This window comes from Pinus tabuliformis, chromosome 6 (genome assembly GCF_031772625.1).
Source record: "Pinus tabuliformis cultivar Carrire ecotype Pingquan chromosome 6, CPIR1, whole genome shotgun sequence".
Lineage (NCBI taxonomy): Eukaryota > Viridiplantae > Streptophyta > Pinopsida > Pinales > Pinaceae > Pinus > Pinus tabuliformis.
In genome coordinates, this window is record NC_142292.1 from 1,590,161,392 (window position 1) to 1,590,187,594 (window position 26,203).

The 26,203-nt window shown below is 36.8% G+C and overlaps 1 protein-coding gene across 1 annotated transcript in view; it reads right to left on the bottom strand.

Moving 5' to 3' along the window:
- The window catches only part of LOC149264903 (uncharacterized), an 86,250-nt gene extending 62,079 nt beyond the window's left edge, over positions 1 to 24,171 (bottom strand). The window contains exon 1 of the mRNA XM_089429031.1: positions 23,895 to 24,171. The gene's annotated coding sequence lies outside the window, so the exon portion shown is untranslated. The remainder of the gene's footprint in view (positions 1 to 23,894) is intronic.
- Between the last annotated feature and the right edge of the window lie 2,032 nt (positions 24,172 to 26,203).

A 26,203-nucleotide genomic window follows, 5' to 3' on the forward strand; every position in this document is an offset into this window, starting at 1 on the left:
GTTTGTCCCTGGCTAGCCGCCACATCTTGTGTCTCTTGTCTTGGCTTGTTTTATGTCGATCGTTTAATGTTCTATCTGCACTTTACTTTATGTACATGTGATTGCTAATCTGTAGAATATAATAAGAAAAAGAAGTAAACTGTTATAACATACCATAACTTAACACTCGTGAAGGATGGCCTTGGGTGGCGAAATCCAAAGGGCATTATACTTAGATGTGTTGATGAAATTGAGTCTAAAAAGTTGATTTCCAAGTTTCACTCTGGATTGTGGGGAGGGTGTTATTTTGTTAGAAGTTAGAACTACCGCCCACAAAATCCTTAAAGTTGGATATTACTGGCCTTCAATTTTTACTGATGTGCACAAATTTGTTAGAAGTTGTCAGTCCTGTCAACTATTCACTGGGAAGCAGAAGCTAGCTGCCCTGCCCCTTCAACCTGTGGTTGTTGAGGCTCCTTTTCAACATTGAGGTCTGGACTTCATATGGAAATTCCATGAAAATTATAGCAATGGCTACTCATGGATTTTGACCGCTACTGATTATTTTACAAAATGGGTAGAAGCCATTCTAGCTAAGAATGCCACTGAAAAGGTTATTATGGACTTTCTTGAAAATCAAATAATTACTAGATTTGGTGTCCCTGCCAAGATCACTACTAACAATGCTAAGGCTTTCAGTTCTATGGAACTTTCATCATTCTGTTTTAAGTACAGCATTGTGTTATCTCATTCATCTAACTATTATCCTCAAGGTAATGGTTTGGTTGAATCAAGTAATAAAAATCTTATAACCATTATCAAGAAAATAGTAGGGAGATAACAAGCGATCTTGGGACAGTAAAATCAAGTATGCTTTGTGGGCAAATAGGATAACAAAAAAGAAAGCTATTGGTAAAAGTCCCTTTGAATTAATCTATGGCATGGATGCAACTTTGCCAGTGCACCTTAAATTGCCAACTTACCAACTCCTTCAGCACTTTACTAACAATAAAACTATTGTCCAGAATAGAATTGATCAGCTTGTAGAGTTGGATGAAACTCATAGGAAGGCTTTTGATAATATGTATAAGAATCAATCTAACATCAAGAAAAGCTTTGACAAAAAATCTCGTCTTAGATCCTCGCAGGTTGGAGATATGGTCTTGTTGTGGGATCGAAAGAATGAAAAACCAGGAAAGCATAACAAATTTGACAATTTGTGGCTGGGACCATACATCATTCGAGGCATTGTTGGACCCAACTCATTCCATTTGAGCACGTTGGAAGGCGAACCATTGGATTTACCCACGAATGACCAAATGCTCAAATTGTACTTTAGAGAGGACATTTGATGCCACTGCGCATCATTTGTATTGTATTCCTAACCCTACACCCTTTTATTTTAACGTTTCACTTTGTAGTTATGTCAGATTTCATGTTACTAGACTAGTTAATAAATGAAGAGCTTATATCTTTCATGTGTTTAATATTATATGATGATTTTTTGATGGATGCTACTTATTTTATCTTGTGTATTGTGTGGATGCAGATTCTAGATTCTCACATTCCTACGCTGCAGCAACGTGTCCCCAAGTAGAGCCAGATGTTGACCACTATGTGTCAACGACCCATAGCAGTACACCCCCTTTTTTCGCAAAAGGGATAGCGCCTGATCAATGTGTCTATGCCATCCAATTATCATCATCAGCCTGATCATCATGTTATAATGTAAACCCATCCTGCATGTACATGATGTAAATAATCACAGCAAAACCATGCCATATATGTAACAACCAAGGTAAACCTACCTTTCTAGTGATGATCCCCATTCTGGGAGGTTTTTTGTCTCACCGATCCATTCTTGGATGGTCGACAGAGTTTTCCCCTCCAGGCTTACCCCAAAGTTGGAATGGATTTTGTGGCTAGGATCTTAGGTGAGTCCTAGTGTTCTAGATCGAGTCTATGTAAAAGTAATTTGGCAATAATCCTAGCTATTTGGTTAAATTATTTTATTACAGATTACTTGGTCTGCAGGATTATATTTGTGTCGCAAAAATGGGTGGTCTGTGAGGGTCTATTACAAATGGGTTTTCCCCCTTATGATGTAAAAAATATGAAAATCATGATGTAAAGTGTCTTGAGAGTTGGAAAAATAATTTATCCCCTCGTAGGTTGATTAATTAAATTTTCTGGCTAAAAATTAATTAAAATCCTAAGCCAGAAATTTAATTAATTCTAGGTCCTAGATAAATTAATTATTTTGCTAAATTTTAAACCTTTGATCCCTGGGGATTAAGTCAAATTCAAAGTCAAATTTTTGGGGAAATTAAATATAAAATTCTTTTTTTTAGTTAATTAAAATGCATTTAATTAAAAATTTCGAATTTCCCCAAATATTTAAATATTTGGACAGATGAGATTAAAAGAAATTTTAATCTTCAACAACGGTCGAGATTGCTTTGACGAGGATCACTCGAACTAGTTGTTGGAGGATTTTTCTTTAAATAGGAAGTCATTTGTCAGTTGATCTATCCGATCTCTGAGTTGGGAACTTAATAAGAAGCTCTGGTGTAATTTTTTTATGGATAATAAAGAAAGACTTTGGGGTTGAATCCTGTTGGTGTTACTCTTCATGATACTGTAAAATGTGTTATTTTCATGCATAATTTTTTCTAAAGCCATTGATTGTAGCTTCTGAAGAGTGATTTAAGTACAGGTATCTTGCTCAGTCGCTGGGATTTGAATAATAATTTAAATTTTGAACATAATAGCAAGTATCTCTATTTGTCTGAATTTTATTATTATTTTGTCGCTCTATTTTTTATGGATGGATTGAATTTTGCAGGAAATCTTGATTTTAGATCCTCGGGCATTAAAAGAAATTTTCAGTTGGCCCAGAGAAATTCCAATCCATATTTTCTGAAAAGCCCAGCTAAATTAGCTTCGGGCTTATCATAAGATTTTATTGGTGATGCACGAAGGCTTTCGAGTTAGCACCTTTAAAAAAAAAAAAAAAAATGTGCAGTATAATGATAGATCTGGCTACTTAGAGCCTTCAGCTTGTAATTATTGTAATTTAACTGGTTTTTTGGTTTCATCATTGTATATATCGTTTGTGGGTGTTTCATTTTTGTCATTATAGGTACAAATCTGAAGGAGAATTCCTGTTTGAAGCCAGATCTAGGCCCTGGAGGGTAAGATCTGGCCTCAATATCACATCACTTTGAATGGATATTGTTCAAATTTTTACATTCCAAGGGTTTTAAAATTATTAGATCTAGAAATTTTTAAAAGGGTTACAGGGATCAATCTAAAGCAAAGGGATACATCATTTTAAATCAAAATTTTCTGAAAAAAAAAATTGAGTTTCTGGGCTACCATCTATCTGCTGACTAGGTTTTTCGATTCTCTGCAAATTTCAATTTTTATTTTTTTTAAGAAAACCCTTATCCCTCCATTACTCCAACCTTCATCTCCCTCTGCTGCCTGAGGTTTTCCAACTGTCTGCTGTAAATTTCGAATTTGTTGTTCCTCATCTTCGACCTCTGAATCCCCTCATTTTGTTGCCATACCCCTACTGCTCGAGCTCGCTCCTCCTATCTGTAAGCAGTCCTTGACGCAACTGCCCTCATCCTGCAAACCTGCAGCTCCAAACGCTATCCATTCTCCATCCACCGTCGAGCTCCTCTCTTCCCTTCCGCGTTCTCCCATCCGCCATTCTCCTTGCCCACTACAACCTCAACCCGCAGCCATCACCTGTGTGGTCCTCATCTCTACCATCCGCAGCTCCCTCGAGCTCTTCCCTTCCGCGTTCTCCTTGTCCACCTGCGCGTGGATCGCCTTCTCTCCACCTGCATCCCTTTCTATTGTTGCCAGCGTCCTCTCCTTCGTTGCTATCCCTTCCATCGACTTGCCATCTCTCTTCCGATGGCTGCCCTCTCCATACGCCGCCGTCAAAGTCGACCTACAAACAAACAACACTCCACTTTTTTTTTCTTGCTTCATTTTGTTTTATGTTTTGCATGACTTAGGTTTAGGGTTATAAAATCCGATTTCATTCCTTTTAGTTAGATTCACTTAAGTTCGAATTTTTTATTTTAGTTGTTATTTTGATTTTATTTTATTTTATTTTATTTTATTTTTTACATCTTTTATTTTTTCTTATGATTTTTTTATTTTTATTTTGATTTCCTTTCCTTTTATTTTTTTTTATTTTGATTTTGGTTTAAACATTCAAAAAATATTAAAAATCTAAAAAAAATAAAAATTGTTTGGTGACTTTAAAATTGCTAAGCAATTAGATCAAAAGAGGAATTTGAGCTTTCACATTTAAAAAAAAAAAAAAATTTATGTGGCCTATGGCCCATAAAAAGTTTAAATTTAATTAAGTACTTTTGATTTTTATTTTTGGTCACATTAAAAAATTTCATTTGCCACATTAAATTTACTTCATAAGCTTAGCACATTAAAAATTTACCTAAGGGATAATTAAATTCTAAATCTAAAGCTCCTTGGTGTCTTTTTGTGTGTTAAGTGTAAAATTTTAACTTTTGTGGTAGTGATTTCTCTATTGTCAAGTGCATTTAATGTTTTCGAATCATATCTAAAGATTGATTATATGAGAAAGATAAATTCTAGATTTGGGATCATTGTTGAGCAGTTAAATTCTTCACGATATTTAATTGCTAGAAAATATTGCATGATAAAGTTTTGAGCGTTTACATTTAATCATTTATGATCGTCACTTTCGCCACATTTATAAATTGCTCTGGATAACTTGTTTTTATCTAGTTTATGGTTAATTGAATATAAGGCACTGGTCTAAAATCATTTTTATCTTGTGGTTATGTCTTATTTTATTAGATCTATCCATCTCAGTTAACCAAGACTCATTTACATTCATCAAGTTGTCCATCTTTAGGTCTCCTAGAGCCTATGTTTCACAGGTTATCGTCATTCATTCACCCCAGGGACTACCCCCCTTGACTTGTCTAGGAGAGAGTCTAAACGAAGTAAGGATTAGAGTGATGGTCCTTACTCTGAGTGTTGTCGCGGTGCCTAAACACTTTATGTGACAACACCTCCTACTAGCCAAGTTATGACACTAAGTCCACACGTATAATGTAGTTAAATCAGCATTTTATGCCAACAATTATAACTATCATCACAAACAATTACATATCATCTCACTGTCCACTTTCCAGATAGATAATGACTCTATTAAACAAGTACATTAGAAATGAGATGGTGCTCCATTGAGGTATATAACATGAAAAGAGTGCTTAGGTTACACAAAAACAAATACATAAATATGACTATAGAAATAAATTTTTGCTTGCTACTAGCATTCAAAATGCTTAAAATGTAGAGAATAAAAGTTGTCAAACACAAGTGATCCATATAATCCAACCTTATAATACTATATAACGAAGGGTCACTAAAAAGAAAAGGAAAGGATATAGATTAGGTACTCATTTGATCCTTAAGCTTCTTAGCACAATAATCACACATTGGATAATTGTTAAAGACCAAGCAAAACATGTCACAATGGTCATTAAAAGGGAAAAGTTCTGAATAATAAGGACCCAAAGCAATTAAAATTATACCCTTTTATTAACACTTAAACCCAATCAATAAATATAAAATTGTAATAGACACTTGAATAGTGGCAAGAACGTGAAAAATCAATGAAAGGATTAATGAAGTAAAAGAAACTTGTATAGAGATGTCCTTCCTTGTCTCCATTATGACATTCTCTTATTTAGATCAAGGCATTAACCTTTTTTAATATAACATTATTCTCTAATGAAGAAATTATTCCTCTCCATGAACGAATTATGATTCACCTAAACTTCAAATTTATTTTAACCTATGGTTTTCCTTGTGGCGAGAGGGATTTCTTGCCCATTTGGTCAAAAATAGCATTTGAAAGGTGTTCAGAGTTCCCACAAAGACTTACAATAAATCCTAGTTTTACCCCCATGTTAGTGGGGGTACATTGACCTTTTTAGTGAATCATTCACCACCATTGTAAGCCTAAGATCACAAGTCAAAGACTTGTAAAACCATTTGAGGCCCTATATTAGGTCTCCTGGACCTTTCCTATCAGTTTAACTCTGTATACATTGTGATTGATCGAACCATGCCATGTCCCTTGAAAGTTGCATCTAGGCAATCTCATCCCTAACGAGATTAGGGGACCCTGTGAGGCTTCTAATGAGGACTCATGGTTTTAAGGGAGCCTGCATTTGTAGGGGTGATCATTGATGTATGGACCAATCCAGTGCACATCAAGGTGCGCCTATGCCATTCCACATTGTCAGTGTCTATAGAGTTTGTAGGTGACCTTGGCTTTGGTGCAATATTACTCATGACAAATCTCATAGCTAAGCAATCTCTTGTGACAAATTTCATGTTCCTCGAGGCAATTCATGATTCTCAATGCAAAATGGTCTCGATGAACAAAAAATTCAACTCAGTGTCATATTATAGAGCATGATGAGAGGATTCCATGCCATGTGTAATTTTCCCGATCTAAGCATTTGGTGGCTAATTACAGCTCAATCAAACTTGGTCAACAATATAAGAAAACCCACCAAGGGGAATTTCAAGCAAAGCATAGAATTGTTTGTGACATGCATGACGTCAAAAGTGTTCTACTCAATGAGAAGAACAAAACCCACATTTTAAATTTTGCAAATCTTGAAGGGCATTAGAGATCATCCACTTGAACATAATGATGTGCAAAAAAAAAATTCCAAGAGGCTTAACAGGGGGAACTTGACAGAATTTAACATATAATATGTCAAAATTGGTCAACAAAACGAGAGGGGCAAAACACATGTCTTGGCTTCTCTAAATTCTCAAGCACGTTAGAGCTCCAACAAGGCATCATAACATGGCAGGCAGGCGATGGTATTGCATTGTTGGGCAAGATATGAAGATTTTGAGAGATACCCAATTCATATTCAAGTTAGTTTTAGCACACCCAAGTGCCAAAATTGTCAGAAAGTCAAGGGAATTGAAGATCCAACTTTCATGTGGCTAGGTCGAATTAATAAAGGGAAAAATCAAGTCAAAAAAAGTCTTTGTTAAAATCAACTAGCCGTTAGAGGGTCTAACTAGCTATTGGAGACCCAGTGGACAAATTAGTATAGCAATGGACCATGAGCAAAAATAGCTTTGAGCTAACCTACAATAATTTGTCCAAGATGACCTCCTAATGGGTGAATTAAAAATTATATTGTAATATTTTATAAATTAATTTACTAAGTCTCCAACAGGTGGATGACGAGTAAATATTTTATCAAGGAAGATTCAAACTAGCCATTATAATTTTTTCTATAAATGGTTAGCCTCTCCTCATTTGCAAATCGTTGTTGTCACTTGAGACAAGTGCCATATAATAAAAAGAGCTCATTCATTTTGCAAACATTTGTTCTGGAAAATTGTGGAGTGGTGATTGTTAATATTTTCCATCTTGCTATTGCCATTGAGTATTGAATTACTTTTAATCTAATTTCATTTTGTTAACTAGTACATTTATCTTAAAACTAATGTTCCTTGCCACTAAGGAGATAATATGCTATGTGGAAGCAAATAACTAGGGTTCCCCACTTGTTTGCGTTGGTTTTGCGGGTAAATATATCCGAGGGTTCTAAACCGCTTTGTGAGAAGACTTTATTATCTCAAGGGCTTGTTATCTTGCCGCACAATGAGATCGAAGGTTGGAGATGTCACATAAGAGGACCACTCCTAAGGAGAATTGAAGATTGCAGGGTGAATTAAGCCAAAGTGGGGGCGGTTTTGTAGGTATATAAGTCCAAGGGTTCTAAACCGCTTTGTGAGAAGTCTTTATTATCTCGAGGGATTGGTATCTTGCCGCACACAAAGAGCAAAGGTTGGATACATCACATAAGAGGGCCGCTCCTAAGGAGAATCATAGATCACAGGTGAATTAATCCAAAGTGGGGGCGACTTACGAAAGGACCAAGCCCACTCCCTGGACATAAACCGGGAATAGAAACTTAGAGAGATATCTACTTCACACTCCAGCAAAGGGTGGGAGTCCATGGCACAAGTAAAGAATTCCAACAACCAAAATAATGAATTCTTCAAATTTCTTTTATTTTTTTGCATTAGGATAGGACCTCTGCTTGTTGGTTTTACTACCATATTAAATTTATAGCAATTTTTTGTAGGGGAACACTAAATAAATTGCTAAATGAATGTTGCGAGAAACGTTGGGAAAGAGGGCGTTTCAGGGAAAAAAGACAAAACTGAAACGTTGAAACACGTTTATTACAGCCCTAAAATGTGTTTCAGGCCGTACTGGCACATTTCACAACCCTAAAACATGTTTCAAGGTCGTACATCCACGTTTTAGCTATAAAGTGACTTTCGTCCAGTTTTTCTTTTGGCAATTAAAATATTTTTTGGATGTTTCTATATGGCTCTTGCAAGTTATAAAAAGACTCCCACCTCATTCCCTCATCACACGAATTGAGCAATTTGTTTCACTTGGAGAAGGGAAATTTTAGCAAGTAGAAAAAAGGAAGAGAGCAATGGTTTCAGCTAGGGCATTTTCAACAGTGAGCAAAGGAGATTTCAACAGCAAGAGAAAGAGATTTCACAAGCAAATTCGGAGTGGGGAGTTTCCGGCTACGGCATTCTTGGTTTTTGGCTCAGCTACAACCATCTTTCTCTTGTCTTTTGTGGCATTTTGGGGTAGCTTCAGCTACAAAAAATTAATTTGGGTAAGAAGCATTCATTTTCTTAGTTTTTTCCCACTATTTCTTCTATTTTTCGAGGGTTTATGCTTCCAAAAATGTGAAAAACGTTTTTTCTTTACAGATTTGTTTTTTTTTTTATTTTTTTGCAACAATGGCTTCCAACCAAGGTGCAAGTTCAACCCCCAAGTCCAACCCAAGGGTTGACTATTATCCTCTTTGGAGGCATGTTCAGAAGCTTCAAAGATGTGCAAATGGTGGTGTTGACCCTGCCACCTACACCTACCTACAAGTCAGTGAGAAAAGCCTTCAACCCCACAAGGTGTGGTTGGTGGCAAGGAACTTAGAGAATGGGTTGTCACACTAATCCCGACTCTCTCCATTTGAGCTATCTCCTAGGTTAGCTAAGGGGGGTGGTCCCTAATGAAAAGTTAAGTTAAAAGATGTGAGTTTCTAGGAGAGTGTTATAGTGAAAATGGATTACTTTTAAGGATTAATGGGCAAATATGAAGTGAACAACTTGAAATAACAATGCTAATCATAAATATGATTAAAAACCATAAAACCAGTGCCTTGTAAGGGATTTGCTCAACAATTTAAAGATATATTTGCTCAATGTAAAATGCAATGCTCTCAAAAAAGAAAACAAAGTCACTCTGAAATGTAAATAAGAATTGTTAACACAAGATACGTAAGATACAAAATGATTTTGAGATAATCAACTTTATAAATCAAAACATGTGAAACATATCTTGCCAAAACCCAAAAATTAGTAATTAACTTGGAAGTGTAAAAGAAAGGAGGTGCTAAACCAAGACATCAATAAGCAATTAGACTTGAAACATGAAAAGAAAACACTTGTTTGAAATGATTACAATACTTGCTTTTAGAATAGACTTTGCATATGAAAACTCAAACCATCAAAAGACAAGTAAAGTAAATGTAATGGAAAGTGCTCTTGTTTAATTTTATTAATTAGCTCTACGACAAGATTACAATTTAACTCTTCAATCCTCAAACCTCACCCTCGGCCAATGATATGGATCTCACAGTGAGGAGTCAATAGAGGAGTAGAGGATCCCTAAGATGTCTACTTCAACCAACTTATGTTGGAGGTAAAATTTTAATGAGGCTTGGGGCCTTCCTACACGTAAATACCTAGATAAATGCAAATTGTGTTAATTCTCCAAATTAAAATAATGATACATGCAAATGCTTCAAAGAGATTGATTTGCAATGCTTGAAAATGAAATAGTGTTCAACATAAGTTGCAATTATAACTTCAATTGGAGGAATAAAATTAGCTTGCAAGTGTTGCATGTGTTTCATCAATAAATTAAAATGATACAAGTAATTTGCTTGAAAGTAAAATTTGTTTCAAATAGACAATGACAATAAATTGCTCAAATATTCAAGATAACAATGTACCATAAAATTGAAGCATGTATTCAAGTGCTCATGAAACAATTTACCAAGGTAAATGGAAACGAATTAAAGTTTGTTAAGAATATAAAATGCTTGCATGTAAAGGATGAATTGCCCAAAGTAAAGTGTAAGCTTGTAGCTCCAAGCAACAATGAGAAAGAAAATGCAAAGCTCAAATGAAATTGTAACAAACTTTAACTTAATGAAATGTGATAGTGAGGTTGTGTTAATTTCCAATTAAAGCATGCAAGTGAATGAAGTATGAAAGCTTAAACCATGCAAATGTCAATCCACCCAAGAGAAGTCTCCCTCTAAATGGGGAGATAGGATACCATGGGAGAAATCCCAAGCTCCCACAAATAAGTTAGATCTTTTATTAATATTACAAAGAGAAGAGGGCCCTTCAAAGTTCTCAACTATACTTCAAGGAGAGTCTTCACAATAATTGCCTGAAACTTGAACACTAGACCTCTTTTCTTGAGAAAGTAGTGACAAGATCTCACAAAACTTATGCAAGAGAAACAAGGTGTGAGTTTCCTCCAAATGCCCACGGCTTAGAGAGGAAAATGGGCAGCCCTCTAGTGAACTCGACTTGGCCAAAATAAGCCTCAAAAGGGCTCACGACATCCTTGGAAATCGAACCCCCAACACTTGCCAAAGGCACTGCAAACACTTGTTAGATGTTGCGGGAAATTGCTCTTCAAAATCTGCCACACAAGAGTTGGCAAACAATTCAAACAATGGCTGCAAAATAAGTTAAGTATTAATGGAAAAATCAGCAAGATAAAATGTATATGTACAATTATAATTTACAGAAGGCTAAGCTAAAGAGTGAGAGTAAACTCTCATTTTTGTTTAGCCATCTTCAAGCTCTTAGATAGCAAATGAAAGAAATGAAGTACAATGTTTTTTTTAAAAGAGATTTAAATTTAGAAGTTCTCGGCTTGTGTACAAGCTATGGGCCGAAATCCCTGCAAAACCACTTTGTAAGATTAGACTATGAAGGTTCAAAGAACAAAGGGGAACTCCTTTAAGAATGTATCAAGAGTGGGTTGGTCTTTCCAAAGACTTCCGCTCGCGCTTGATTCTGTAATCCCAACAAAATGTTCCCTTTACAAAACTTCAATCAGGAATTAGTTCCATATAGATTTAGCAATAAACAATGATAGGAAACTCTATAGATTTATTTAAAACCAACTAGAGCATTCTATACCTAGAGCATACTTCTAAATCAAATGTCAATGCAAGATAGCTCTACATTAACAAATCTACAAGAGCATATGGAAGAAAATTAGATCAAAGCATGAGTAAAAGGAATTATACCAATGCTCAACAATTCATCACTCGAAAAGGAGGAACTCCTCATGAATGAAACCCCAAAGTCTTAATTGATATTTCTGAAAGTGTACAAGGCAACAGCGCTTCCGCAAGCACAATAGCTAGTAACAATATTCTACCATGTGAGAGCCCATGGCTCTATTAAATAGAGAGTTGGGAGCAAATCCCAATGAAGAATGACATTGACAATGGCATTGGAGCCAATCCCAATGAGAAATTCGAATTTGTTGAATGGAGCTCCAATGCCAAGTGTAAAAATCGAATTCTAGCAAGTGAACATCATTTTCTTCTTCCCTTATGTGCCAAATTCGAATTTTATGGTGGAATGACAAGTGTATATGGGTGGTAACCCATGTGGGGACAATTTCCCACAAAAATCTCCACCAAATATTCTCCCAAATCCTCCCAAATGTGCATTAACTTCACAAATTCGAATTTCCAAACAGCGTTTTCATTTAATGCCAGAAATTCAATTTTATTTGAGCACATGTCCTTTCCTTGATTTTGGGAGTCCACATCACCTTGAGACTTCACTTTAACTCCCCCAAAATTTTCCACCTCATTTCCACAACATTTAGCATGTGTGGATATTTATTTTTCTCCATTTATTTAATGTATGGCATGGCTTAATTAATTGTCAGATTTCCCACAAAACTTAGGAAAAGTTGGTTTTGAGGGTCCAAAACACATTATTAACCCCTCAAAGTGTGTCATAGTAGAAAGCTGAGGGTGAGAGGTGTAATTTTGATTACTCATACCCCATACAACTTCTCTAAACTACACTTATTACAATTTAAATACAATTTTATTTGTAATTTTTGACCTGCGGGAAATCTAAAAAAATTAAAAAATAACTACCTAGACCTAACCAAATTCCACAAATTTTTTTGTGTGATCTAGTATAGTAATATACATCGACTCTAGACACTAAGATGTGTCAGGACCTCAATCTTCAAACCGTCACCCCAGCTTTGGGGTAAAACGTGAGTGAAAAAACCTAAAAAATTATCCGCCTCTGAAAAAGAAGGGATAATTAACCAGATAAAAAAACACTCCAAGGTGTACTCATTTGCTGATCGATTCCCAACATCCTAGGCCTGTTACAGACTCAAAACTTATCATTCCTAATATCACTTGTTACAATTCCCCGTAGGGTGTGGAATATTGGTACAAGAAAGATGATGAGAATATAGAAGCAGAGTTAAAAACTCTGTTGACTGACAATATCTGATGGTACAAGTGTCCTCTGGATCATCCTTGGGCATGGAGTCTTCATATAATCATCAGGTGCCACTCCAGTGGTCAACAGGTGGCTCATGGGAATGGCGATGTAATCTTTGCAGTAATTCGTACAAGGGCTCCTACCCAGGAGTGAAGGCACATCTTTTGCATGGAGGAGGAGAAGGGATCGTAGGTTGCACAAAAATAACAGACCCAATGGTGAGGAGGGCATATCAAAGAGAGCAAGATGAGGCAAATGGACTTAAAAGAAGGCATGAAGAGCTTACTCAAGCTACTCCTCAAGCTCCACCAAACATTGAGCCAAAGATTGTGGTTGAAGCAAGGAAGAGGAGAGCCACTCAACAACAAGAACAACCACCATCCAAAAATACCAGAGGGGCATTCGCAAAATTGCTAAATTGGTGAATGTGCAAGCAAGAGAATAAGAAAATTCTAGAGTGGCTAGGTGCATTTATGCATGTGGTATCCCATTCAATGTTGTTCGCTCTCCTTACTGGCAAGATATGATAAGGGCAGTTAACAATGCTCCCACAGGGTAAAAGGGCCCCAACTATGAGAAAGTCAGAACTTAGCGTCTCAAAAATGAGAAGGAGCCTATGGAGGATATCTTATCACCGATTTGTTCTTCCTGGAGTAGCTCTGGGGTTAGCATAGTCTCAAATGGATGGACAGATACAAGGCGTAGGCCATTGATAAATATCACTGCCACTTCACCAAAAGGAGCAATGTTTTTAAAGACGGAAGATTGCTCAGTACAAGTAAAAGATGCACAGTTCATTGTTGATGTTATAATAAAATCTATGAAACAAATAGGACCTAACAGGGTGGTGCAAATTATCATAGATAATGCACCACTTTTCAAAGTTGTAGGTTTAATTATTGAGGGGAGGTATGACCACATCTTTTGAACACCTTGCATTGTCCATAATCGGAATCTAATCTTAGAGGAGATCAACAATAAAGTTCCATGGATAAAGGAAATCACAGGGGAAGCAAGGAAGATCATTAAATTCATCACCAACCACCACCAATATCAAGCAATATTTCAAGAGTACTCCAATTTGGAGTTGTTAAAAGTTGTTAAGACAAGATATGCCTCAAACTGCCTAATGTTGCGTCGCCTTGTTGAGAGTAAGCAACCATTAGTTTCTATGGTGGTGAGTCAACTCTGAGCTGAGTGGAGACAAGAAGATTTGGAGCGGAGATACATGGCGCATAGATTGTGCCTTGATGAGGAGTGGTGAAGCAATATAGATTTATTGTTAAAGTCCACAACCCCTGCATTTAAGCTTCTTCGGAATGCTGAAACAGACCAACCTTTCTTAGGAGAGGTATATGATGGCATAGATACCATGGTTGAGAAAACTATAGAAACCATTTCACAGGAGTCTCCACAGCGTTTATTGGTTGATGATCATTTTGTTGATTTAGTCAAAAAAATCATTGTTGATAGGTGGAATAATTTCAACACTCCATTGCACACTTTAGCACATGCCTTGAACCCCAAATTTTATGATGAGGAGCTTATTGCTCAAAGAAATGGGAAGAGGAAGGCACCCCATAAGGATAGCGAGAAGGCTAATGGGGTGAAAAAATCCCTTATGAGAATGTTTCCAGCTCATCTACACATGGAGGTGAAGGAAGAATTTGCTAGTTTTGCTGCATGATTAGATGATTATTTAGATATATCAGCTTTGGAGCAAAGAAGCACCATGAATCCAGTTAGGTGGTGGATTTTTCATGGAGAAAATGGTGTACATTTGCAAAACCTTGCCATTCGTGTTTTGTCACAAGTGGCGAGCTCTTCATCAACAGAAAGGAATTGGAGCACCTATGGTTTTATTCGTTTGTGAAGCGCAACAGGTTGGGCTCACAGAAGGCAGAGGATCTTGTTTATGTGCACTACAACCTTCGCCTTGCATCTCGTAGGGGTCCAGAATATAGTAGTGGTCCTTCTAAAGAATGGGATGTGGATCCAGAAAGTCCTGATTTGGAACTCTCTCTTGCTACCCGGAATATTGAGAACCGTGAGCCTAGATTGTAGAAGTGGAGTTGGCCAATCATCTTCGTCAAGTCCACCATCCACTGTTGAGCATGCTTCTGCTCCTATTTTTGACAAGGATTATGATGATGAGGATGAAGATTGAAGACTATTAGTCTTTAGTCTTTATAGTACTTGCAACTTCATAGTATTCATTGTACTTGCAACCTCATGCATATAATAAAGGTTGATTTTGAAATTCGGATATATAGTAAAGGTTGATTTTGGATATATATATCATGTTTCCCCGTTTCCAAAATTTTGGGGGTCACATTTCGTACCCGTACCTGTTTCAGAAACTCATACTTATTTCCCCGTATCGTGCAACCTAGGCTAAATTTAAACCCCATTTAGGTACAAGTTACCATTGTTTGCATTTTATGCTTGTATCTAGCCTTCTAGTGGCAAATTACCAGGTGAAGAGGGTGTTTTTCTTGCTGGACCTACATTTTCAGCCATCATAAAATAAGTTCCACCAGTTTACAGGTAAGCATCTTGTACTAAAACTTGTAATTTTTAGCTCTATACTTGTTTGCCGGTAAAATTTTCACATGAGAGTTGAATAAAATTTATTTTCCAGCCATTTAAATTAAATAATAGTTTTGGGTTATTAAACATAACCCAAAAATCTGAAATCAATTTCCAGCTAGCTAGAAATTGACTTTTCAACCCAAATTTGACAAAGAGGAGGCCCCAAAGCCTCTACAATCACCCTCTATCATTTCTACACTTTGGGGAAACTCCCTTGAAATGTTTTCCACATAGTATATTGGTTGTTAAAACTTAAAGCAAATTAGCTACTTGTCCCTATGTTTTAATGCAGGGTTGACAAGTTTGTTAATTCGGCAACTTAGTGACAAATTCCAACCATGGGAAGAGATTCCTTTTTTCAAGAGGACCAATTTTGACTATTGAAGCACTCAATTTGGATAAGGGAAAGAGTAATTTTGAATTAAAGTCTGCATGTGCATACTTGATTAGGTCAGCGCTAAAGCAAATTGGACACCCTTGGAAGGTTATAAATACAAGTGACCACAACCTCATTTGGACAATCATCTTGGATCATTCTTCTATTCTCTTTCTTGTTTTTGGCTCGCGCAAGTCTGAGATAGTTCGTGGAAAGTTCGCTCGCACAAGTCCGAGATTGCAGGGTCCAAAGCTCGCACATGTCTAGGGTTTCTAGTTTCCGACCGTAAGCATGACATAGGCAGATTTTGGTCATAATTGCAGGTTCGTAGGCTCATGTGTGCGATCAAAGGGTTTCAGCCACACGCACGTCACTCTCTAGGTGCAGTTGGGACCTAGAGTTTCGTTTTTCAGTTGACTGCAGATTTCTCTCATTGACTGCAGAGTTTGGCAGTTGACCGCAGACAGTGACAATTGATTACAGGCCTCTGAATCAAGGTTTCCAGTATTGGCATTGCTGGGTTCATTTCATGGACATTGTTTAGTTGATGTTGTTGGATAGTTGTATGGATGAAGATATGGATCATTGTACTCTCTTTTGTTGAATCATTCAATGACAATCTAATAAGAAGAAGAATTTGAAAAGGTTTTCACTATAGTGGGTTTTACCCTAGTCTCCAACCAATCCTGGTGTCTCTATGCGTGAATGTTTTTCTTCTATTCTTCCTTTATGTTCTGTTGCATAGGTGATGATGTTGTTTTTTCCATATAATTGCATATGATGTTGAAAAAAGTTGTAAATCTTAATAATGTTAAGTTACTATGGGGTGAATTTAATATGCAAATATTGAAATGCAATTATCAAAGCAAAGAGCAATATAGCCCTAGGAAAAATTAACATGGTATCAAAGTTGGGTTGAAGAAAATTCAATGAAATCACCCCTAAAAAGACACCTTTGATGGAAGCAAGAGAAGACGGTGGAGACCTAAAAGAATACTAGTGTTTGAAGGAAACCCTAAGCAATTTGTGTATTAAGGTTTGATGGATATTATGAGGTTAGGGTTTGGAAGAAACCCTAGATTATGACAAAGATTTGATATATGCAATCTAGAAACCCTAGCATGATCAATGTGAAGATGTTCAAGCACTTGTGACAGATTTGATGTAGCCCTAGATGGGATAGTCTCAATTAGGCCTTGGTTATTGATGAAGTTAGTTAAAATATTGAAGGCTACAATGTTATATGGACAATGGATAGTCATGACTCTTGAAGGTTGGTTCAAGAGGGAGATGATCACCTCTAACTGAAGATAAGTACTTTTAGATTTCTGTTCCCTTTTTGTGATTCTATTCTTGTTTAAGTTTATTGTTTTGATTATTATTTATACTTCCTACATGTATTTGAGTATTTGTATACTTCTAACCTCCTCATGAGTTGTGATAAGTGGATGCTTCTTGAGGATCATGGCTAGTACAAGAAGAGAAGATCTAGCGCAGGAAAATGAAAAGAGGCACTTGATGAAAAGTTGACAAAGTGTTATAGTTGCCTATGTCAAATAAGAAGGTGCACAGGTATTTGAATACTACAAGGTATGTATGGTGCTTTATTTCAATGTTACGTTTCAGCTGCAATATTGGATGTCAAAGTAAGCCCTAAGGTATGATGGGAATTTCACCTTCACAAATGGCTCATTCATATGAAAATTTGATTCATGGTACTTATGATGAGATGGTACACTTAGTATTGGACAAGTATCTTACATTCTATTAAGTCATGGTAAAGCTACTTAGAAACATTGATCTTTGATACATTGGTCTACTTGATATTTCGTAAGCATCTTTTATTTTAGACATGATGGATTCCCTGATCCCATTAAGAAGGCTAGCACATTGATCCTTATATATGGTAGCTTGATACTATTGATAATGTCTGTGATAAGAATGATAACCATGATGATAGAAGTGTAACAATGAGATTGATATTCAGGATATTCTTGTTGACCGTGGTTAGGTTTTGATAAGCTTAGTAATTTTGACATATGGTAAAATTGGATGCCCTGATTTGATGATTGAATGAATGCAAAAGAAGTGATGAAGTGATTATGATCCTTAAAGTATTATGAAGCACTTGACAACTGCCCTAATTATATGACTCTAACCCTTGATGAAAATTTGATGTCATGTGAGATGATGAAGTAGTTGATACTGACATGTTATGACCATGATGAATATATATGTTAGAACCTGATATAGCTTGATTTTATGATCTGACAGTTCTACTGATGCATGACAGTATTATAGACAAGTTGATGACTTGAATAATAATGGTTGAAGGGGTTGTTCATTCAAAGGGAGAAACTCTCCATAAGATCCCTACACCTATTATCATTTGCATTATATGTATAAAAGATTCTTTATTGTTGAAGTTTTTTGACATAAATAGTCAAATATTTAATGTTGTAGTTTCTCAACCAAACAGAAGAAAGCCTATGGGTGCGGTTATGCCTATAGATCACAAAACTAAAGTTTTAAGCATAAAATCAGGAATGCACCAACAGTATGACAGTCCTACAGATATGGAGTAGACATCAGAAAGTCCTATGAGCAGGGAAATTTGAATGTTTGACTTACTATAGAGAATGTGAATGTGTTGACTAAACTTGTGTTTGCAGGTGACCGGAATATGCATATCAATATGTCATTATGATTTAACCATTGAAGCTAGTGTATGACAATATTTGATAACAGTTGCAAGGGTTTGACAAGATTTGGTTGATTGGTATAGATGAGCAATGTTTGGAGTTTTGACATGATGCTTGATAGTTCATAAATATGCTTTAGAACATTGACATGATGCTTCATATGTTTTTGGCTTATGGATTGATTGAATTCATAGAGATGACAAATTAGGGTTTTTACTTGATGACTAATGATTTGACTTGATATCTGATGATTTGCCTTGATGACAGTGCTATGTGAGCATAGTAACTTTCAATGACTAATATTGGTATTCAATAATGATTTTGTATTGGAATCATTGTCATTGACACAATGGTTGAAGTATAAACTGTTGTGATTGCAGTTATCTCATATTATGATGCAGGTGTTCTACCACATGACTCTTGAAAGTCATTGTTGGAAAGATCAGTGGGCAATAGGATGGGTTGAGATGTGCTCCCCTATATCACCTATTGCTCGATATGGAGTTGAATATGCTTTGCTCCCCCATGAGATTTTGGGTTGAGATGTGCTCGCCGATGTGATTTTTGGGTTGAGATATGCTCCCCTATCCAGTTTCAGGTTGAGACTAAGCTCCCCGATGTAGTTTCAGGTTGAGATGTGCTCCCTCATATTGTTTCCGATTGACTTGTGCTCTCTGACGTAATAGTGGGTGGCATCTTAGCTCCCCTCCAATGTCAAATTCTTCTTCGTTTAGATTTGAGAATGTTTAGCATATAAGCAGGTACAATCAAGAGATGAGTAGGAATAAGCAGAGATGAACCGGGATGAGCAGTGATGACATTTGATGTCAGGATACTTGAGACAGGATACTTGCAATGATTATATGATGTAGTTGGAATTTCTCCCTAGTTGAGAGGGAGTGTTAATTTGGCAGCTCAGTGACAAATTCCAACCATGGGACGAGATTTCTCTTTTCGAGAGGACCAATTTTGACTATTGAAACACTCAATTTGGACAAGAGAAAGTGTATTTTTGAATTAAAGCCCACATGTGCATATTTGATCAGGTCGGCCCTAAAGCAAATTGGACACCCTTGGAAGGCTATAAATACAAGTGACCTCAACCTCATTTGGACAATCATCTTGGATCATTCTTTTATTCTCTTTCTTGTTTTTGGCTCGCACAGGTCTCAGAAAGTTCGTGGAAAGTTCACTCACACAAGTCTGAGATTGCAGAGTCCAAAGCTCGCGCGTGTTTAGGGTTTTTGGTTTCCGACCCCAAGCACGACACAGGGATATTTTGGTCATAATTGCATGCTTGTAGGCTCATGCGTGCGGTCGAAGGGCTTCAGCCGCACGCACGTCACTCTCTAGGTGTGGTTGGGACCTAGGGTTTGGTTTTTCAGTTGACCGTAGAGTTCAGTAGTTGACTACGGGTAGCGACAGTTGATTATAGGCCTCTGAAATAGGGTTTTTAGTATTGGCATTGTTGGGTTCATTTCATGGATATTGTTTAGTTGATGTTCTTAGATAGTTGTATGGATGAAGATAAGGATCATTGTACTCTCTTTTACTTAATCATCCAATGACAATCTAATGAGAAGAAGAATTTGAAAGGGTTTTCTCCATAGTGGGTATTGCCCTAGTCTTCGACCAATATTGGTGTCTCTATGTGTGAATGCTTTTCTTCTATTGTTCCTTTATGTTCTACTGCATTGATGATGATGTTGTTCTTTCTATATAATTGCATATGCTGCTGAATAATGTTGTAAATCTGAATAATGTTAAGTTACTATGGGGTGAATTTAATATGCAAATGTTGAAATGCAATTATCAAAGCAAAGAACAATATAACCCTAAGAAAAATTAACAAGGTTGTCATACTGGACAACGAGTTATTTAACTCATAACTCCTTAACCAAACCTCAAAATCAAGAAATAATCACATATTTAGTTAGGGTAACTCTAGTAGACCAAAATCCATAGGTTATTTGCTATATCTTTGAAATATTTTGGCTAATAATATGTGTTGTAGAAATATGCTTTGCTTTTAGCACTATTTTTTACGCAAGATAGTGGACAATTCAAGAACCTCTCCAAACCATTGACTCCATACAAGGCACTGGATATAAACCGAAGTTGTAGAGGAATATTTAAGGACACCTCCCTTGGCTGCTTAGGAGGTGTTGGGCCTAAATAGTGGAGGTTTCGGCCGAGGTGATAGTGGGTCCCTGCCATGTGTATGCCCATCTGCTGTCAGGACCTTAGCGACCCTGCTAAAAGGATCGGTAACACCTCACACCATGTCCTTCTATGGCATGACTTACAGTGATTTGACATTTATTTTAGATCTGTTTTTATTGACTGAATTGCAAAAATTAAATGGTTAAATTACAGTTTTTTGTTCATTCTAAAGGATAGGCTTTATGAATATAGCCATGTAACAATGAGATGAGGAGAACATGGAGCAAGTGTACTTTATCAATTAAAGAAGAAAATGAGTACCTCGATATATACCTTAAGGTTTCTTGTCTCGGTTAGACAATAGGCTGGAAGAAAGACCTGTTGATTACATCTTTCCAAATGATCTTTTGTTTGTAGTCATTTTTAATGATCTCCCACTTTGCAGTGATAGTCTCTTTTAAAAGGCCTTTGGCATATGTGAAGTCAAGGAAATGTTTCTATAGAAGCAGTTCTAAGCAATATTGCATATCCTGAGACACTTGATGGAATATTTGGTGGCCGAGATTTACATGATGAAAGTGCAGCTGCATGTGGCAAGTGGTGATTTTTGCAATATCTGACAAGTTTCTTGGGCCCCAATCAATGAATATTTTGCGACTCCAATCAAAGGGAAGGGAATTAGGTATGCAAGGCATTTGATGTAGGCATCAGTGAAGTTGGAACCAGATAAACAATCTTGCATATCATGAGAAACTCGACGGAATATTTAGTGGATGAGATTTACATGATGAAAGTGCATCTACATGTGCAATGGTGATTTTTGCAACATATGGCAAGTTTTTTGGGCCCCAATATCTTGGTCAACAATAGTTCTGCTTGCAGTCATCCGTATGATAAAGACACAAGATGTTGTAGGTTTGATGCATTCATTATTCTGGTCAACGTATTGTGATAACTATATGATCTTCCGTCGCGTAAAACTCTCAGTATCAGCCAACCAAGACTAATAATTGGAGCTCATAGAACTCCAATATTGTCATTGAACTTGGGGTACCAGCTTACCAACATAAATAGGATCCATAGTAGCTACTGAGAGGCATCTAAGACTTTGGGATTCAATGACATACAGTACAAATGTTTACAATTTGACAACCCTTTAAAATGGAGTTACTTTGACTCGTGAGTTAATCCTTTTCATCCTTTAGAACTTTAGAAAACTCTTCCTCTCTAATAATTGTACATAGGGCTCTCTCAATTGACACACCATTTGCTACTGAAATTCTATGTTATCCTTTTGGGATGGGAACTTTAAAACAACTAACCTCTTGTTTTCTTCTTGTTAATAGCTGTTTTCTTAAATCATAGGCAATTTTCTGCTTGAACTATCTCCAAGCTAACTTCCATGTTATAAGACTTCACAGGCCAACAGTTTCAACGAACTAACAAACTGGAAGAATATTGGAAGACTGAAGTAGTCTGCCCTAGATTATGAGGCCAAAAGGGATATAATATGTCAAATGTCTACAACATGAAAATTTAAACAAAACCAACATCCTATAGGCTATGAGCACAATTGCATTGCATCGAGCGAATTCATCTCCATTTCATTCGGAAATAACTTAGAACTCATTATAAGATTAAATACAGGCTCTATTCTCATCAATTTGCAGCATCACATGCTCTATAACAGTTATTTACACATGCAACCAAAGAAGTGGTGGATCCCTGCTATCCTAGATCATAAACAACAGAGGAAGTGAAATTGAAACAAAATAAACAGCTTCAACGACAGCTGTTGTAACATATGGCAAGAAATATCCTTAGCTCATTTTTCCCTTTTAACTTGTTCATTGAACAGAAAAGCATCTGTTTATGTTTTTATTTTCTGTTGACACGGAGCTTTCCATCCCTGTTATGGCTAAAATTCAAATTGCCGTGTTGAGCTAGTTTGTTGCATCGACAATGTGAAATTTACATCAGCAATAGATTTAGGGTATAACACATAACATAGATATGAGAAAACTAATTTCCACTCTGAGTAATTGGGCCAATAATTTGGCGGTAGAGTATTTGACAGCAGATCAATAGGTCAGTGGTTCGAACCCAGCTGCGCTCTGCACTGGTTATCTGGCTGTTGTTTCGGGTAATAGTCAATGTACAAACCTGGGTCTGATTCCTGGCTCGTGCACTCACCGTTTAACTGTTTCAATTCACAGGTCATGAATTAAGTACCAACCCAGCAGCAACAAGCACTAATGGTAGAATAGTACCTTGACATGGTACAGACCCAGGTTTGTTTTTAGGTTTATGATACTCAATTTGTGATAGCTTAAGTAGGCTTAATGGTTAATAACAGTTAGTATATGTGTTTCTTGGGTTTGACTCCCGGCTTGTGCACTCACCGTTTAGTTGTTTCAATTGACAGGTCATGCATCAAGAATCAACCAAGCAGCAACAAGTCATGAATTAAGTACCAAACCAGCAGCAACAAGCACTAGTGGTAGAATAGTATATTGACATGGTACAGACCCAGGTTTGTTTTTAGGTCTATGATACTCAATTTGTGATAGCTTGCGTAGGCTTAATGGTTAATAACAGTTATTATATGTGTTTCTTGGGTTTGATTCCTGGCTTGTGCACTCACCGTTTAGCTGTTTCAATTGACAGGTCATGCATCAAGAACCAACCAAGCAGCAACAAGCACTAGTGGTAGAATAGTATCCTGAAATGGTACAGACCCGGGTTTGTTTCCTGGTTTGTGATACTCAGATTGCTTGAGTAGGTTTATATGTGTTTGTTCCATGAAAACTGCAAGTTTAAAACTGGTAGAAAAAAATTAATACATTTATAAACTCAACATTCTTACACAATAAGTAGATTTCATACATCATTTTTATCAACTCACTACCCTGTCCCTGCATTTTTAAAATTAAATTAAATATAAACTTAATAGGATATGTAGACGTTCATAAACATAATAGTCAAACCATTGTGATGAGCGTAATTTTGTTACACAAATGAGTAGATCTCATACATCAATATTTATCAACTCATTATCCTGTATCCATTTAATTAAATTATTATTATTTATTATTTATGAAAAGAGACTCGGATCATCAGGGTTTTTTCAAGAAAATGTTTTCATTGTTGGTTTTCTTCCAATAAAATGATTTAATGTTGGTATTCATCAAATAAAATGTTTAGGCCGGCTTGCAGACGTAGATGACTTTGCAGAGAGAGTTCATGGAATTTTGAGGCGGTGCATTAATTCTGAGCTAAATCATACCCTGTGGTTTTCTTCTGTAATAGAATAATCACTGACAAAATAAAGTGCTCTTGCCTTCTGTAGGGAGAAAACCAATACATACCCTTTGATAGAGCGAAGCAAGAATTCCGTTGCTGAGGAAGGATAGCGGATGCGCTGCAGAATGTTCATGGAAATGGAAAACTAATTTGTCTCTACCCTTGATGATAATCATAACACCACGGAGGCGATCTGGGTTAGCAATGGAACGTTACACGGAATCGTGCCAAAATACAATTTCTAATTGAATTGAGGGGAGAAGCTTTTTGGCGTCTAAGTCCATGGACTTGCACGGGATGTCGGATTAACCTGCAATTAACTCGTAAAGACGTTGGTCTCGTAACTGCTTGAAGTGTAATTGGAAGTTATATCACTTCGGCTAAATAGGTCACAAATAGTTTTCCAAAATAAAAAACATGATAGATACACAATTTTATTAGTTATGATGATTCGTTGTGTTATAAAGGGATAGAATAACAATGATATGTTGTAGGATAGAAATGGTTCAGTTATATAAATTAGTTAACATTTATATTAATATCTGATTAAGAAGATTAAATCTCTTAAGGTGAAACTTTTTTTTGAGTGTAAAATTTGAGGAAAAGTTTGTACCTCGAGAGATTTGATCTTTCTTGGAGCTTATAAATTCGGGGTTAAGATGGATAAGTTGGTTTCACTCTTGTGCAGCGATAAAAAAAATTGTTGAACATTTAATTATTTTGATCATTTTAAATACATTAAATATGTATAAGATTAATCTGGTCATTTTAATTTTAAATTTGTTCAATCACCTCAGTTTGTTGAGATGATAGAGATTGTTAATAAGGTGAATGTTGAAAAATAATGAAATAAAAATTTTGAATGCAAAGTAACAATGTAACCGTGTTGAATGATAGAAAATGGGAATAATAAGAATGTACTCAATTACAAATCGTCTTCATTGTGATCAATCTCAAACTATTTTCTTTTGTTGTTCTTGTTATCACTCCAGGAAACTCTCCTAGGTTGCAGCTCGGAGATGCCTGGTAACATATAATCTTCAATATTGCTCTCAGAACTATTGGAATGGATGATGGTTTGGATCAAATCCGATAACCATTTCAGCTCTATACTCACTCAATACATGCATGAATACCTTCAACAACACAAGGCTTTAGACCACTAATGCTCAATAGTTTGTAGATTTAATGGATAGATGGAGAAAAATGACAGTACCAGCAGATTATATACATGAACATATATGAATGGCTAGCTACAGGCAACAAATGAGCTTACTGATAAGATTTGTGTATATATGCTAGGGTTTTAGATATTTTTATAGGAACGGACGAAATGGCTCTGAAACCCGGCTCCTGCGGCCCTCTCTGCACGATCCCAACGAAGCTATGGCAATCTTGGGTGTTCGAGTTGATAATTTATGCGGAGATACTCGCCTTTTCGACTCCCTGGACATCGTTTTGAGCTCACAGGCTTTGGAGGTGGATCGTAAGCCTTCGAACGCATGTGATAATGTTTCAGATCTATGCAGAATCGAAAGAGGGGCCGGATCATCCCAAAACCTGCCGAAAGCAGTGGATCTGCTTTTTCAAATCGTGCATGCGCTGATCCTACGCGGATTTCCCCAGCTAGACAGCACAAGAAAGGGTAATTTCATTGCAGAATCCGCCACAGTTCCTGCGATCGGTCTTCTGGGCAGAACATCGGCAACCAGTACGCCGATCCTCCTGAGCAAAGGGTTAGATCGAAGCTTTTTCATAGACGGGCGACTAATTTTTGGGATCCAAGCAGAGCCAAAGGATGGATCTGGGAAAAAATCAAATTCTTTTACCGCGGATCCCTATTCAGAAGCAGAGAATCTCCCCAAGGCAAGGCAGATCCAAAGCTCTGTTCATGAGAGCAAGATTTTAAACAGATCGGATACGGATCTGGACAGCTCTGATCTGATAAGAATCAAGCCACCCCAGATTACCAGATCTGGTTTTCAAATTTTTGTTAAGACGCCAAAAGGAAACACAACCTTGATTTGGACTAATGATAGCGACAGGGTTTTAGATTTGAAGAACAACATCGCCGATCAGACTGGCTACTCGGCTGGGAAACAACACCTATTAAATGAGGGCAGATCGCTGCAGGACTGCAGAACCATGCAAGATTACAACATCAAGTCAGGCTCTACAATCATTCTCAATATGAGATTACGCGGAGGTGCCGAAAGCACTGGAACTAGCTCGCAAAGCAAAGGGTCTTTCAAAGAAGCAGTAAAGGGCAAAGGGAAAAACCCCACAGCTGGCACTGAACCCCCGGGGCAGTACATTGTAGATCAAATTCCGGAGAGCCCATCTATCTCCATCGAAATACCAGAGGTAAATAATA